The sequence below is a fragment of the Austrofundulus limnaeus genome, unplaced genomic scaffold, assembly GCF_001266775.1.
Source record: "Austrofundulus limnaeus strain Quisiro unplaced genomic scaffold, Austrofundulus_limnaeus-1.0 Scaffold290, whole genome shotgun sequence".
NCBI classification, from domain to species: Eukaryota; Metazoa; Chordata; class Actinopteri; order Cyprinodontiformes; family Rivulidae; genus Austrofundulus; species Austrofundulus limnaeus.
The window spans coordinates 395,966-413,408 of NW_013952692.1; the positions used below are offsets into that span (position 1 = coordinate 395,966).

Here is a 17,443-nt window from a genome sequence, read left to right on the forward strand (position 1 = left end):
ATATATATATATAAAGAAAGGTCACGGCTCATAAGAATAATTTTAGCTATTAAATAGCTATTTGGTTGAGACAAGATAGTTAAATCTACTGTACAGAGAAGGGAACCAGTGATCAGTTATTCTGATTTAAGTGCTGATCTGACAGATCTAAGGAGCTATGGTGTCTAAAGCATCAATGTCTGTTGTCCAGTGTTGTGAGACCGTGGTGCCTGAGTGACACTCAGCTCAGGAAGTCTGGTATCTGTCTTTCTACATGTTTCTAACGTGTCTGGATTGTGTGTTAAAGCATGGCCTTGATCTTAGTATAGATAATGTTGCCTACCCAGCACTTAAAGAGGATAAGCTCTTATCTCTGTTAAAACCCCAACAGTCATTAGTGGCAGCAGAACCTCCTCAGAAAGTCCCAACTAATTGAGGCTCAAACCTTTTATTCATTCCTTCCTTCTTTTCATTCAACATCAAAACCATTGCAATGAAAAACCTAGTATACAAGCGCTGTGTTTAAGATGTCATTATTTCAGGCTTAACATGAACAAAAACTGAACTGAAGGAGTTTCATCTAAATTGGTCAGTGTTTTTGAATTCACTTTCAGATGTCAAATTTTTTGAAAAACACACTTAACAGACTGTTTTCCAAGTCAAGAATACGTCTGTAAGACAAAAAAAAAACACTATTATGGTAGATCAAAGCAACGTTCACCAGTTAAAATCCCTCAATATTTTGTAAAGTATTTCACTCATCTGCACTTTCCAATTTCAGAGGTTTGCATGGAGGGGTGGTGGTTGGCTTACTCTAAGAAAAAGGTCTCTGGTTCAAATTTTAGATCTGTTTGGAGTCGACTTACGAGGAGATCTATTCTCCTCCTCGTTCGTCCCTCCACTGGCTTTGACCAAGCAGTTTTAATAATAGGAAGGCGAGAGGACAAACGAGGCCATCCATAAAGAGGCCAGATACAGGCATGAGTGTGCTGTTGAGCCTAGGTGGTGGTGTCATTAAGAGTGAGTGCGTGATAAATGCACTCTGCTTGTCGTATTTGAGATTCTCATTAGTCTGTGTTCAGGAGCAGACCTGGGGCCATTACTCTTGCAGCTGCCTTGACAACAGGCTGATTGTGTCTGCGCACAGAGGCAAAAGAAAGTCTGCCTCTATTGTAATACTTGTATATACAGAGGCATTTAAAGGATGCTTTAGCCTGTTTTGAAGCCGCTGTCAAAGGTCCTCCAGTTGAAGCAGCGGTTGGTTACACTGGTTGTATGACTCATCAGAAGCCATCTATTCAAGATTTCAGATTATTTCATTATCTACTGTGCATGTAAGAATCTAAGCCATGAGTGCCTCTGCTAATGCAAACATTACAGCAAAATTATTTAGATCTAAATATTTAATTTGAGATTAATTTCCCAGCAGTTGGAACACACAAAAAACATCGTTTTACTGAATAGGATGCTCAAAAATGCATGTTTCACTTGATAAATGTGTTATTTTTAAAGGTGTTACATGTGAATCAGACTGGTTCATTATTTGAGTTGGCTGCTTCTTTTATTCTTAATTCACAAATCAGTGCTAAGACACTAAAACAAAGAAACATCATCCTGAGAAAATGGTCAAGCTCGAAACTCAAGAGTGAGAAAGCAGTCAACATTCATAAAAACCTTAGGACAGAAAGCTAAATGCCCAAGACAATTTTACAACAAACAAGGAAGTCCTTGTAACTAGGCTAGAGTGATATGACAGTATTTTCATATACCGCAGTATTAAATATGGTGATGGTACTGTATATAAAAGTTATGATGGTATTAGTCATGTGAGTTGATGTGCTAAATTTCCCAGAGAATTCCACAAGGCTGCAAAAAAAACTGGAACAAAAACATAGGCTCTTTCAGAAGATGCTCCATCAAGTTACTGACCTGCGTTCTGACCACCTCTGCTCAATCAGAAGACAAATTGTGTGTGTGTGGGGGGGGGGGGGGCATAGACACCCCCCTCTGTCGCGCCTCTCATATTTGAGCGAGGTGATAAGTAAATAAATTTGAGCCTGGTAGTGGCAGAGACGTGATTGGGTGGCAGAGTCATTGCAACTGTGTTTTTTCCCACGCCTCTCTCTCTGGCTCTATTTGTATGTTAATGCGCATTGTTTCTACATTAATTATTAATTACTCAACGCTCCACCTCAGTATTTTCTACAGGTTATACTGCATTATGTAAAAGATCAATACAAACCAATCCTACTTGCAACTATAATAAAAAAATGACACAATACATTATGTTGTACATCATACAAAATATTTATTACCGACTTGTGAGTCATGATTTTGTTCAAGTTAAAGCTTCCATTTGAATAATCTAAATAAAACTTGTACATTGCTGAAATGTTCTTTTGTTCATTCACACGTTCAAATACAATCTCAGCCAGACATCACACTTATTATGCAACACAATGTTTTGAGTAATCTTTAGCTCAAAATACAACACAAGACAAATCTAATCTATCTTTGTTTTTACTGGACAGTCAACATGTCTGCTCTGCAAAAGGACAGCTCTCACTCGCTTTAGCATCTTGTTTGCCTGGATGTAATTTTCCACTGTTACCGTTTCAGTGCCAGAATGTTTGGATGCAAGCTGCGACACACTTCAGCCAATTTTACACATGTACTGTGGGCCTACAATGTACCAGATCTATTCCAAAAGGGGCAGAAGATGAGGAAGCAACTGTTTGCAGTATTTAAGTCAAGATTTCATGCAGATATTTTGAAACAACTAATAGCTGCAGAAAATGATAGAAGTGTTAATGTGAGAATGTAGCAGCTAATCTTTCAGTGTATTTACTGCAAACATTGAAAGCATGGTGCTAACAGTTAGCGCTTCCTGCTCTTCATACTCAGTTACATGTGGTATCATTTAACAATAAAACAAAAAGCAACAAAACATACCATACAGTAAACACACAAACAAATTCCATAAGTGATTTTAACATCATGTTTGAAAAAAGCAGAAGATTCTGGACTGGACTGTCTGGACATTCTTCAGGTTTATTTGATGTCAGTCAGTGGGAACATTAATAATTTATTACATTCATTGTATAGTAAAAAAAAGTTGGCAACAATCCGGAAGTTTGACCTTTGAAACATTAGAGTCGTTCTTTTCACATTGTGACTGTGATTTAGGTCGTTTTCACACCTGGTAGTCTGGTAAACTCAGTTAAATTGGGGACAAAATTTGAAAAAAATGTTTACATTTTCAGCTGGTGTGGTTTACAACGCACTGTCAAACCAAACCAAACCCTGAAGAACCTGTTCACCTCCTCGCCTGCGGAGGCTCTGCACTAAGATCCTATGAAGGAAATGACAAAAACCTCTGAACAAGACACAACTCCTTCACAAAATGTAAATAAAAACAGAGTGACGTCAGATTTTAGTGGTTGTGTGATTTTGTTTTGGGCAAATGTGCCGAACAAACTCTGTAAGAAGGGGCTCAGCATGAATGAAAGATGAGGCAGAACCATGGAGGATACTGTTTTCCACACAAGGCATCTTGTTGTGTAAAAGAATGGGTTGTCAGATTTTTAAATAGATTACTTTTAGCTGCACTGGGTGGGCTAAGGAAGCTACCGGTGAAGTCCACCTGCCTGCATCTGTGGCTGAAAATGCCGTCTGGACGTCTGGTCTAATCAATACACAGAGACAAGCATCTGCCCAGGTCTCCTGTAACTGTACCTCTGTCCTCACTTCTCCTCAGGCTGTTCTGCAGACAACTATGTGCTGCTGGCTTGGCAGTCGAGCTTATCGCAATCAACACAGGGAATGTGATGCCACATAGAGTGAATGCTGACACTTTAATTTGTCACTGCTGATATGGTTTGTCAAACTATTCCTGGAGTTCACCAGCCACCTGGCTGCACGCGCTCACTCTGCAGATGACTTTTCAGGCCTCTTGAGAAATCATTCGCCACAATGACCTTGATGCTCAATTGTGGCATATTTTTCTTATAAAAAGCCTTCGGGGAACAGGTGACAAGGTTTTGCTCAGTTGAAAACTGTGTGTTGCCTATTAATAAACCTGAACGAGAGCTAGAAAATAAATACCCTCTCAATAATTGAGACAACTACTTGTCTCACAACAATGCAGTTCTGAGGTTTGCAACAAAAGGAGAGTTAAAGGTGCAAACATTATGAAACCATGTTTGAGGGTCGAGGTGAATCTCAGAGGAAAACCCCGAAAAGAGGAGTTCAGCAGTACTTTCAGGGGATAATGGAATTTACTGTATGTGATGCATTTAGATGCAAAACTTCATTTAAAAGTAAATAAATCTAAATAATTAGCATTTTCTGCAAAAATGCAGAAAAGATTTTTTCACAAAGGATTTACAAAAAAAATTGCATTTTGTTGTAAAATAGCCAAAAAAGCTACATTCAACATAAATGTAGCTAAAATGTAGCTGAAAAAGCTGGATCTAGTACAAAGAAGCAGACAAAGCATGTTTGCTAAATAAAGCAATAAGAATCCAAAATTATCATAAAAAGGTAAATTTAGCTGGAAAAAAGCTAAACATAGCTGAAAACAGCCAAGAAGTAACTTCAATTGCAGAACATAGCTGAACGAAGCATAAATTCATAGAAAGAAATTGATAGAAAATATTCACAATAACAGAACAATTGGAGAGCAGAAAAAACAGCTGAAAAAGCCAAAATAAGCTAAAATTTGCAAAAAAAGATGCTGCATTTAGGACAAAGATGTTAAAAAAGGCAGAATTGGAACAAAACATGAAATGTACGGTACGGATTTAACTACTTTGCAGTATTATACAGGTTTTAATTTTAAATGAGAAGAAAAATGGAAGAAAAAACAAAATATTTCAAAAAATACAAGTTGCTTAAATAGAAAAAATTCATAGCCGGAATGTCCTGAAGGAGCTGAAAGTTTTGATACATGAATTGCTGAAATTGCAAACAAATTGCAGAATGATGCAAGTGTCAAAAAAAACATATGGATGAAAAAAATAATCACCCCAATAGTGTGAATGCACCTTCACACAATGAACATCTTTAACTGCTTCAACCTTAAATAAATATTTATAGACAAAACGGGGAGTGGGGGGTGAGAGCACTATAACCTCTTAATGCTATTACAAAAGAAAATTCTAGTTTTAAATATGATTTGGGTCATTTCAGCTTGTTCAGTTCAAAGTGGTAAAGACTGTAACAGCTACAATAAATCCATGTTTCATCAAACATGCACAACAAAAACACTGTTACAGGACACTGATGTGCGGGAGGAATAACGTTTGCAATTCATCATTTTAATGTTTGCCTATGAAAGCCATTGACCTGAAGTCACTGTACACACAAAGGACTTATAATCACTTACTCTTTCCATTGTACATTGTTAAATTGTGTGGATGTTTTTGTTGCCCTGCATTTTTTAACTTTGTGGCCTGTGGTTTGGCAGCTTTTCAAAACACAAACAAATGCTTTTTCCAAAGGGAATCACAAAAGAGACATATTTACTTTAACCAAAAACAAATGAACCTAGAAAGCTTCAAGGGAAAAAGAAAAAGGGTAAAGAAACCATTAACAGTATCTGAGCACAATAAGAGAAGGCTGGCATCTCCTAAGTACATTAGAAATTAGTTGACCTCATTCATTCTGCTTAAACCTCCACTTTCCACTAAACTGTGACAGAAAAGTACAAACTGGTGGTGTTCATCTCCCCAGAAGAGGAATGAGACGATTCACTTTAATCTCTGTGATTTCATTTCTTTCCTTCTGTCCAAGTGATTTGGTTCTGCAGATGTCTTCTCTCTATATTTAAGCCCTTCGGCCATAAGCTACTGCTGCACAGACTGTAGCACGAAGGGCTTTTAATCAGCCCTTTCAATGATGGAGCACATTCTGCCATTAAAATACACAAAGCTTTGAGGCTCGCTTGAGCTTCTTGCTTCCAAGTTTTCTGATGAGAGCCTCGTCCGAGATTCCCACATCTATCACGGCTCTGCCAAGAGTTCAGATCAGTGCATTGTGTGGCCTTCTAATCTGAGCTGGCTGAGACCCTGCTTGTTTACACAGCACATTTTGCACTTTTTGCTTGGATAGACGGCACTTTTAGATGACTCCTCACTCTTTATTTAATCTTTAAACTGTCTGCTTCTGTTGCACTCATGCTTTCTGAATGAAAAACCCTGTAACATAAACCCTCCCTATAAAACACAATTAAAAGCTAAACTTGTGGGATGTGTCTCTCTGTGGCTGTTTGAAAAGACATTTGGCTTTTCTCACAAATAGCCTTTGTTTTTATTTCATTATCCAAAGCTAATTTATGGTGGGAAGAATGCTCAGTCCACCAGTTTATTAGGAAAGAAAAAAAAAGCAAAAAACAAAAAATGGAAAAAAAACATATTTACTGTTCATTTTGGCCATCACAAGACAGCATCGAGCTGCAACACAGCCAAAAATGTACAAAAAAATAATAGAAAAAGCAAAGAGACATCCCTTTCCAAGTCAAGCAGCTACTTTGGAGCTCAGCCAGTTGTCCAAACAGATCAATTTTAATGTGCACAGGAGTGATCTGAAGAGTGGAGGATACAACACTTTTATTGGGCAAACACGTGAACTTTATTATAAACATAATAATGAGGTTTCTGCCTCTGAAGTGAATTTTCACTTGTTTAAGTGATTACCATAAAATATACCCTATTCCAGGCTAACCTTAAAATAAATGCACATTTTTATGACCTTTACTTGTTATTCAAGACAAAAAATCTATATTTAACGGTTGACTCTTTACTCATTTGAATAGTAATTATAAACTGCCTTGAGTTGAGCTTTGGAGGGCTGCTCGACTTTCACCTCAACATCAAGTAATCCTTCCCTCATTATCCAAATTTACTAAATATTTCCGACCCAAGCAAAGAAAAAAAAAAGACTTGGGGAGGTGAGAGCTGAGCTTAAATTGCAGCATCCATCCCCAGCTCCTGAATCTTGTTCCTAATTCTCGTTTTAGACTCGAGTGTTATGCAGTCGTGTCTGCTGACAGCACAGATGCAGTTTTACTCTTCTGGAGGAGCTTTGTTCCCCATTACAGGCGGATTATTTATTTAAACCCAGCTGCAGATTTGGTTTTGAACTCCGTGGTCTAGAAGCTTTTTTGTTTCAGAGAACGTGTACACTGGTGCTGGTTATGGGACGCGGGGCCTGCAGATTGTTTGTGCTGACAGTGAAAAAGCTGTTATCACAAACGGCTGTTTTTCTCTTAACAGCTTGCCGGCTGTGCTCAAGCACAGACACAATGGTGTGTGTGTGTGTGTGTGTGTGTGTGTGTGTGTGTGTGTGTGTGTGTGTGTGTGTGTGTGTGTGTGTGTGTGTTGGAGCAAACTGCCTTTTGCCCAGCGTTTCTGGGTGTCTAATTGCATGTGGACCACTCATAAAACATTACAGGATGTTTGAGATTTGGTTGTAGTCGGCGTAAGGTTAGCCTAACTAGCCTCAAGAAGTTGCATCACTTTAGCCATGTAAGGATCATTAGCTAAAAAAACATACAAGTATCAGCAAAAAACTACTTTTAAGTTTAAACTCTGAACTGAGGGAGGAGATGTATCAGGAAAACTAGGCTAGACTTTACTAAGTTGTATTTTTAAAGTTCACAAAGTCTCTGTTGAAGATGAGAAAAAAATGCTTTTGTTTTACTACTAGAAAAACAGAAAATAAATCCCATCTGCTGATCAATATCCTCTGCTCGTGGATAGCTAATTTTCGGAATTTTAAACAACTGTGGGAACGATTTGTAAACACGTTTTAAATGATGGCCAATAAAGCTATATAGCAATCAATCGAGACTGACAAGACTTAGTTTGTTTGAAAAAAAGAAATCCAACAAATCTTCTACTTCTTGAAAATCTTAAGGAATATCGGTTTCAGGTTGTCAAGTTTAGATGTAGGATATACTTTAACTCTCACTTATAACTTACAGAAACTCATTAATGTAACTAGAAGCACTCTGAGAGTGCAAACCTCCGCCAAGGCCAATTTCTCCCATCCTGTAAGAGTTAATGCACAAAAGCAGAGATGGAAACACATTTGCTGAATAAGTTCTGACGTAGCGAACATTTAAGCAGGCAGTATGCATGGAATTTCTTCTTGGTCGAGTCCAATGTGAAAAAAATAAAATAAAATTCGGACTCGTCACCCGACGTTATTCATCGTGAAACTGATTAAGCTCATAAATTTTTATCAGTCACATTCCACCGTGTAAAAGATCTCTTTTATCCCCTTTTATGAGATTTTAATGGTTTGACTCTCTTTATAAAGTGCTTCCTGGTACAGTCGGCTCATGAAGCGAGTCGTTTTTTTTTTAAGCGAGTGACTGAAGCAAAATACAGCGTGTGAGCGCTTTCAGCACAAACACTCCCACAAACTTCAGAGCAATCACACAATGAAGTTCTTATATGAAGGGGTACCTGACAAGGTTGATCAGCTGTTCCCGCCGACAGTCCAGCTTCGGCTGGGCTGCAGCAGGACCCTCCTCCCACTGTTGGTGTGTCCTGTTATTCCCGTAACGTGAAGAGAATCTCATTTCTTTGTCTACGTCTCCAGACAGCATGTAACATCAGCAGAACTAGTCGATAACAGAATAATCACAACTTTCGTGATAGTAGGATGTGTAGTCCCAGCGAGTTTGCGACTTACTTCCTGTTTCATACAGCCACGCGTCTGACGTAATGACATTGAGTAGCCCGGCTGATTCGCTCGAATTAAAAGAAAAAAAATTCCTGTATCCGCATCGTGATCCGGAACATCACCAAAATTTAATGGTGTATTCCTTGGGCCAATACCCACATGTGGTAAAAATGTCATGACAATCCGTCCACAAGTTTTTGAGTAATGTTGTCTAATGACAGACAGAACGACAGATTTACGCGACTGAAAACATTACCTCCTCCCCTTGGCGGAGGTAATAAATTCACACAATGGTACTACTCCTGACAACTGTTGGTTAGCATAAAAAAGAAAAAAAAGAAACAACCTGGTCATAGTTTTTCCACACTTGAACAAGTCCAAACGAGTTACACCAGTGTTAGTTGTGTTTTACTTGAGCTTGACTTTGTCCAAAATTTATAGTCATCCTGTAAATTTTCCTTGGAGAAAATGTTTTTTTGTATTTTACATCACAGCTCCAGTTGCTTTAGGACTAAACAGAATGGAAACCCAGAATTTTGAACAAGACCTGTGACTTAAAGTGAAGCTGGAAGTTTAAGAAATGCTGCTGGGTCCTTGTATAAATATTTTATCGGTGCTCTTTTGATGCTTCAGCAGACTTTTTTATTTTTAGGTAACAAATAAACCTTCTTAACAGTCATGAAAAAAATGTATGTGGACAAAAAGAGCATGTTTGATTGACTGATTTTGTTTCTGCAAGCCACTTGCTTTACGTTTTTTAAGTACATGCTTTTTTTACCTTTATGCAAGGAGTCTTGCTTGCAACAACAAAATGTCACTTAAAAGTGTAAAAAAATAACTGTTCAAATTTGAGTCGTTTCTAAAAAGTGAAACTTGGCCCGAGGCTGTGGAGAGTGCTACAGTCTTATTGTTTTTACATGATTTTTAATTAGTTTGGAAATATTTTTTGCTCAGCTAATTACATCTCATCTTCATAAAAAGAGTCATCAGTAAGGACTTTGTTTCAATTAACATAATGTCTGTCTAAATGACATTTTTCAAAATAATGTATTTTACATTCTGTTTCTTAGAGTGAAAACTGTTACAAGAGCTTCTTCAAACTTTAGCTTGTCCCCCCACCCCTTTTTACACATCCCCTGCAATCAAACTGGAACATATGAAGCTCTCAATCTGTGAAGATTAGGTCTGCTGACTGATTTAGAAATGTTCTGTTTTCTGTTTTTCTCTGATCAACACAATGACATCTGTCATCATTCAACCCTTTGTGAACCTGACATATTTCTGCTACTCATTACAGCCAAAAGGGTTCAGTTAATTAAAATATTGAATGCACAGGCACTAATCATAACACAGTTCTTCATAATCTGAGCAAATTAAGCCCAGTTTTAGGAACTTGTTGAATCACTTTGTTTTGCTTCCTCTTAGGAAGGACTCCCCTGAAAAATAGGTTTTTAGACCTTCTTGGTTAAAAAAAGTCAAATAAAAAACATAAAAAATTGTAAAGAAAGAGCAGTTTTTCATTCTGGAACTTGACCTAATGAGCAATGCCAGTCCTTGTCAGACAAACTATGACCCTCCTAAAATTCATATAGCAGTAAAAATATCTACTGGGATTTTAGTCAAGCGCCACTAAAGCCTGATAGGTAAACATTAAGAAAACAGTTCTGTAAATAGAACAGTGTGCTAACATTCAGCCTGCTGTTGTGTACAAGTCCTCATTGTTTCAGTGTTCCTATAGCAGGTTGTACATTAGGGCTCTCCTGGTCCCAGCAGCCAACCATTAGTCTAAGCTCTGTCACTTTGTTAAATCCCTCAGCATTTCTTTTGGCTTTCTGAGCGGATCCAAGCGAGGACCCTCTGACAGTAAGCGAACGCCTCCACTGCACACATCATTGATACTAACGGGGACCGAATGCTGGTGCAGGGTGGAATGTATGAGGAGAGTTTGTTGGTGTGTGTGTGTGTGTGTGCATGCACAAAGAAACCAAAGTCAAGATTACACAAGAGGAGCATGTGTGGTTGCTCTGCGGCACAGAGATCAATTCATGTCGCTGCAGCAAATGGCATGACAACCAGTCTCCTCCCCATCACCATCTGCCTCCTCTGTGCCAATTTGTCACTGCACATCCAAGTGTGGCAGTGCCCTCATTTAATAGTGAATGAAAGCACAACTTGGAGATAAAAAAGCAGAGAGAGGAAAAAGAAAAGAAATACCCAAGCAATGAAAAGGTCAACTGGAGTTTATCAGAGACAAAAGACTAAAAGGTACACAAGAGGCATCCTGGTGACTCAAGTTTAGATCACATGAGCAAAAACCTGAATTTTTTTCTGCCAGCACTTCCTCCTCTCCCTGCCAAACCTCTTTGTCTGAGTTTTTGCTAGTTTTAATGCCAAAAAACCCACATAAAATACCTTAAAAAGAAGTCAGCTGTATTTTTATTGTTGCTCTGAGTTAAATAAAGTGTTGCTGCAAATCTGAATGCAGTAACAAGGAGCATTTAGTCCAAGTTTGTTCAAGTAGTTTCAAAGAAACTGAAGAAATATAATAACCTTGTGAATAATTAATCAACTTGGAGGATTAAACAAATCATGCAGGGTTGAGAGTTTAACTCAGAGAATTGTAAAGTTGGGCAACAAGAAGGCAGAGGGCAGGGTTTCTCAAGACGGAGTTTTATAAACAAAGATCTTTATTTTCCTGGCAAAAAAAAAGAAAAAAAAAACAATGGTGGGCCGTGAGCACATATTCATACAAACAAACTATGCTTCTTTCACAGCGACAAGGACATGCCTGCATTATTAAGTGAGTGGGTGACAAGATATGAAAGCAATGCCCCTCAATCTTTCTGCCTCCGCTCCCCTCTCTCACGTATTTGGCACAATACAACCTCTATTCAGCTCAGTGGTCTGATCGTGTTTCATGCTTGTGCACTCGCACTGACTGCCACTCTGTTCCATTCAACCTGCTTTGATACGTCTTTGTGTCATTGATAATGACAGGCACAAAATAATGACATCGGGGCCCATCATGATGCCAGCGATACAGTTCAACACCAACACCTCATTCCTTTACACCAACCGTTTATCACCAGCTATCATGTAGCATTTCCCTGCTGTCAGCAGAGTGCACTGCCAACTTCGCAGGCTTCTATTCACTTTGACTGATGCAGAACTCTCTAGATTGGTCCCGTGCTGCAAAGCCAGCCAAAAGAGGGATCACAGAACAGTGAAGCTTTGAAAGGAGGCATGAATAAAGAGAACCAGAGCTCAATGTGAACATTCAACGAGGCAAATCACTGAAACTAAGAGATCACCAGGACAAAGCTCCTACATGTGTACGCAAATTTGTTATTTTTCTCACACTGGTCAACTTGGGTCTGTTATTTTGTGTTAAACAGCTGTGTTTAAAAGTGCTCAACTTCTTTTCTTTTGTAAAAATAAATAATAAAATTATACATATATATCTTGCTCAGCCAACACACATCAGACATAACAGGTTGCTAACTACAGTGTTTTTCTCAATATTGTGGCCAATATGAGTCTCATAGTGCGAACTGTAAACTGCAGCAAATTTATCAGCAACCAGCAGAACTGTGTGAAATGTGACGCATATTTAGGAGTGCTGGTCGTCAACTATCTGCTCTTTTACATTTGTTTAATTTTGTGTCATGCAGGAAGACTCCCTCATCAGCTGGAATCCCTGAAATAATTTACACTTGTATGTTCCCATCAGAATATTTTATGCAGCCTCAAATTTGAAGTCCCAAGAAGCAAATTTGTAAAACTGAGCCCTGATCAGAAACTGATAAAAATCTATATTTTAATCTAATGTGGGGTGTGTGTGTGTGTGTGTGTGTGTGTGTGTGTGTGTGTGTGTGTGTGTGTTTACCAGCATTGTGAAAGTTGTCACTCTCAATCAATAGTTGTGTTTGAGTGGACTTGACACACTGTTTTTAAATTAGTCAATAAAATAATTTATCAGAGGAAAGGAATAAAATCAAGTAACATGGTTTTCTCGTGTTTTAAATTAGTCAAAAAGCTTTTTTTTTCCTGCTTTATATCTTTTTGTTTGTTTATTGTTTGGGGTTGGAGATGTGCAAAATTGACTTTTTTGAGCTTTATATCATGTTACAATGGCATTCCCTCATCAAAAACAAACCCAGAGTGTTGTTTTGACTTATTCATGCATGTGGGAGAAATCCTTGAATCTTCTGTGGTAGCCTAGCCTGGTTAAAAACAGACCCTGTCCTTCACTTTGCTTCGTACAAGGGTCTGGACTTGATGCATAGAGAAGTGATTCTTGCAGGAGGCGTGGCCTCTGCTGAAGTTTAAAATGATTGGATCAGTTAGCTGCGAGGTATGTCACTGTGATGGAGGCTAAGCTAAGAAGCTAACCGGAAATCGTGTGTGCTGTAAACAACCCTACTGAGAGGAGAAAAGTACCGAGCCAAACGAGACGGCTGTGAACGAGAGCTGCTGCTTTGTCAGACAAATTTAATTTAATTTGGAAGCCTTATCAATACAGACTGGCTTCATTCACTTCCTCCACTGCCGTATGCTAAAATAACTAGCAGACACTGTGCAGAACATCAACGTCATTCAAAACTCCGCCTTCTGTTTGCTGATTGGCCCAGGTAAAATATACTACAAGCAGACACTGAGCAGAAAATTGACTTTCTGTTCCGATTGGCTCAGCTAAAAATCTGCCAGCAAAATCCATCTTAATGGGAGAAGTCCCAGACGGAGCAGAGAAGGGAAACTGGAATTGAGCGAAGCTGCGTAGGAAGGCAAGGGCCAGGCTAGTGGTAGCCATGTGGAGCTGCCTAAACACTTGCTGGTACAAAGCCCCGCCTATTTTTACATAGCTCCTCCCTGCCCACAGAGCACCCCTCCCCCGAAGCACTGTTGTAAAGATGTGCTGAAGTGGGTGCGTGGGAAATGGTAGGAGGTTCTTAAAGAGACTGGCAAATTTCAAGACGTTTAAACTATGATGCAAAGTCAAATTTATTTTTGATATATTTGCAACATTTTCATAACAGCTGAAGGTAATATTGATTGTGGTATAGAATGGAACTATGTGCCTGGAATGAAGCTTTCTGATGTAGAGAAACTCTTCTTTGCACAGATAGCAAAGCCAAAGAGTATGGGTCGATATTCAGTTCATGTTGAAAAGTAAGCAAAAACGTACACTAATAGAAAACTCAAGTGATCTTACAGTTTTGTCACGTCCTCTGATCCAACAAGCTGCTGCTTCTGCTTCTCCGAGGAAGCACTTTCAAACGTGTAAAGGACAAATATGGCGTGGTCGGTGCGACGTTAGAGGTGAAAAATCCCTCAGAGGTTGTCCCGTTGAGGACGTTCAGTCTTCAATAAACTTCCTGTGAGAGCAAACAGAAAACAGCTTGAGAATGGACAACACAATACGAACAGCTGGACTGCAAACACACTGCCTAAAGACCTCAGGGATCCGTCTCTTTTTGCTTAAATGGGGCCAGTGACCCACAGAGGCCCGATGGAGAGGGGCTTCATGTCCTCTCCGTGTAATCTCCTCAGTCACTGTACTGTCATAACATCACAGCTAACACAAGCAAAGAGGCCATAAAGACAGCCAGATGTGCTGGGCTGCACTGGACAAGCACAATTTGGCGATGACAGTAAAAGAGCTGAGAGTTTTAATTGTTTGGGTGGACTCCAAAGTGAGGTTTGAATAGATTTTATTTTCTCTTTTTCTGCATAATACAATGAACACATTCACTGAATCAGATAAAGTTCTGAAAAATGTATACATACCAAGGACGCCATGGGTTCATCATAATTTGATTCCCATGTCCAAACCTCTGCCCACTCTCTTTGTGCAAATTGTCAGCAGTCGTACCTTAGTCATATAGCATGCCTACGCTTATGCAAAACACAAGATTCTTTGTCCAAAACTTGTTTTTGTATCTAACAATATACATGTTGTTTTATGCAGAACAACTAATCTAACTAAACTTATGTACTTCAAGACATCTGCAGCATTATAAAAGAAACACTTGCAAAATAAAACACAAAGTTTTGTGTGATAGATTGTAGATTCTCAGTCACTCCCATCATGGTGATAAAAAAATACATTGAGAGCAGAAAATTAAGGCAACTTCTTTACAGAGGTTGTCAGGAGCCAAGAAAGATGCCCAAATTTGTAAATTTCTCATAAGCACAGATTCAAAAACATATTCTCTCAGAGCTCTCTTGGTCATCTTCACATTTTGCACGTCACTGCGGTCTTTTCAGATTTTCACATTTGAGGATTCATGAAGCACAGCTGAGTTGAGGCCAATGCTGCTCTGTTAGTGCAGTTGGTGTGGTGGGCTATCATTCTTCACCCCCCTCCCCCCACCAGACAAACCACATCACACTCAGACACATGACTGATGGACTTCCTGTAAGTCCATAATTGCAAACTCAACACTCCTCAAACACACACACACTAAATTCATTTACAACAATCATGGATGACGAATGGTAACTGGTCGATGGATTTCTTGTAACTAAGCTTACTTCCCAGGGAGACAGACATTTTAAATCTGCATGTATACGCCAACAACCACAAGATGCTCGAGTGAAGAGAGGGGGTGGGACATCATGACCGCTGAGCAATTCCTCCCAACTTTAGCCTTGAGTAAAGCCTGTCCACTGACCAACTCACACAGCCCAGCAGATGAGTTGCTGTCTAAATCCCCGCCTGAATGAGGCAGCTGACTGCAGCTGCTGTGAGCTCAACACCACTGCTCACTCCCATCATAGCACCATAAAGCCACTGAAGGTCTATAAATTCTTAACAACCCCAGCCCTCTGTAAATTAAGCAGAGCTGTGCGACAGCTTCAGCATGCTGCTTTGTGCCAACGTAACCTGTGTGGCAGCGAGGAGGGGAAGCGGTAATATACTCTGAACACATGGCTGGCTAGTAAAACTGTTATGGTCACTGTGCCAAATGACAGCACGTCTCAGTCATAGGAAGGGGCCTGGCGGTGTAGGATGCTATCTTAAAACCTAAAACACAACGAACAGAAGGCTCATTTACCCCAAACCTCTGACCGCCCATTTCAAGCTCCACAAAGAGTCACATGAAGGACAGGCTACTACTACGCTCTAGTTAAAATGATACAAACCTCTAATTCTAAATGCAAAGTGAAAACAGTTATGTCAGACAAAAGAAATACCTCTAGGTTAAAAAGTTATTATTAAACTAATTTAAACTCATTGGCAAAAAGTACACAATTTCACCTGATTTTCATGATTTTAGTACTGTTTTAAAGCCTGTGACTCATTTTGTACCAGTCTCTTATATTAAAACAGTTATAAACCCAGATCTTGGTCAGAGTAATCCCAATGCAGTAAAACTCCTTTACTGGTTTAAAGTAGAGTTCTGCAGGAGGCTAGAGGTAAGAATTAAATGTGAGTAAAAGTAGTCTGTGGTCTGCCTGAATTAAAGTAGTAAAAAATAAGAAGAACTTCCACATAGATATAAATTGAAACATAAACAGAACCTCATTATCACCTAAAAAAAACAAAACATGAATAAAAAACAAGAATATTGAGCAGAAGTCAGCAGCAGTGATTTACTCATGTTAATGTCAGTGACTGATACGGCCAAAGATAAGTTGTCTCTTGAGCAGCCCACAGAGACAAACTGAGAATACAACTATACGTTTGAACAGTCTCACACAGATACCCCAGTCGCTGTAAAACACGCTAACAAACAATGACTATTGATTGAAACAGCAGTTCCAAACACAGAATGTCATTGTTGCAAATCTTAGTCATCATGATCTATGAAGAGGCAAACATACTGAGGTCTTTAATAAAAACACAAATACATTACACAGCAGAGAAGCATACAGCTGCTCACTGGACAAACATTTACAGTAACACAATTAAACTCTGAGGTGTTTTTTTAAAGCAGGAACAAAGATGACAAGTTGTTCAAATATTGAACCTGCAGTGCTGAATGGAACCAGATCTTTGTTCCTATTCATAAACAAGTGTACGATTCTGTTCTCCAATCATGTATGTTACATTAGCCTCTTATTTGACTGGTTGCTTTGGAGTTCATTAATATTTGTTGAAGGAATCCAAACTAAAATCAAGAGAATTTACCAATTAGGAGTTCAAAAATCCAACAAATTCAGTAGTCTTTTTTTCCAACACAAATTATGAAATTCTACCTTAAAAACACAAAATTGTGTTTCCAACTGAACAAGGAGAGTTTAAAACTTGTCCCACATATACAACAAATTTGAACATTACAACATGAGATAATTGGATTTTCATTAGAGAGACTGTCCACTTCGAATCACCAAAAAAGACAGCCTGTTCTCAAAAACAACATGTGGACTGGATAATCAACCTGATTAAGAGCTACTGGCACACAGGTTGGATAAATTAGGGTCAGCAGATTCAGCTAAAGAGGACACTGGATGAGGATGGCCTTGTGTTTCTGTCTTGGACGTTTTGCAGTGATTCGCAGCTCCAGCTTTTAACAGAGTGGGCACAATATTGATTATAGCAAATGAGATCAGCAGGTGGGGTTATTATGAAGCTCTGTAACTTCAGCTGCAGAACCTATTAGATTAGGCTCTCATACTGCATAGGAGATGAAGGATAATGTTCCTGTGATTGTTTCATTGCCAGACTACAATCATTGTGCCCCTGTGTTAGTGGCATTCTATAACTTCTAATCTCATTTTCTAGAAATAGTCCCGCAGAGGGGCCCCTTATCCTGCCATAATAGTTTTG

General features: G+C 39.0%; 1 protein-coding gene across 1 annotated transcript in view; it reads right to left on the reverse strand.

Annotated features, from left to right (window-relative positions):
• Positions 1-17,443, reverse strand: part of sema6cb (semaphorin 6Cb) — a gene marked incomplete at its 5' end in the record, with an annotated part of 160,740 nt that overhangs the window by 78,121 nt on the left and 65,176 nt on the right. Inside the window, 1 exon segment of the mRNA XM_014021390.1 lies at positions 13,883-14,045.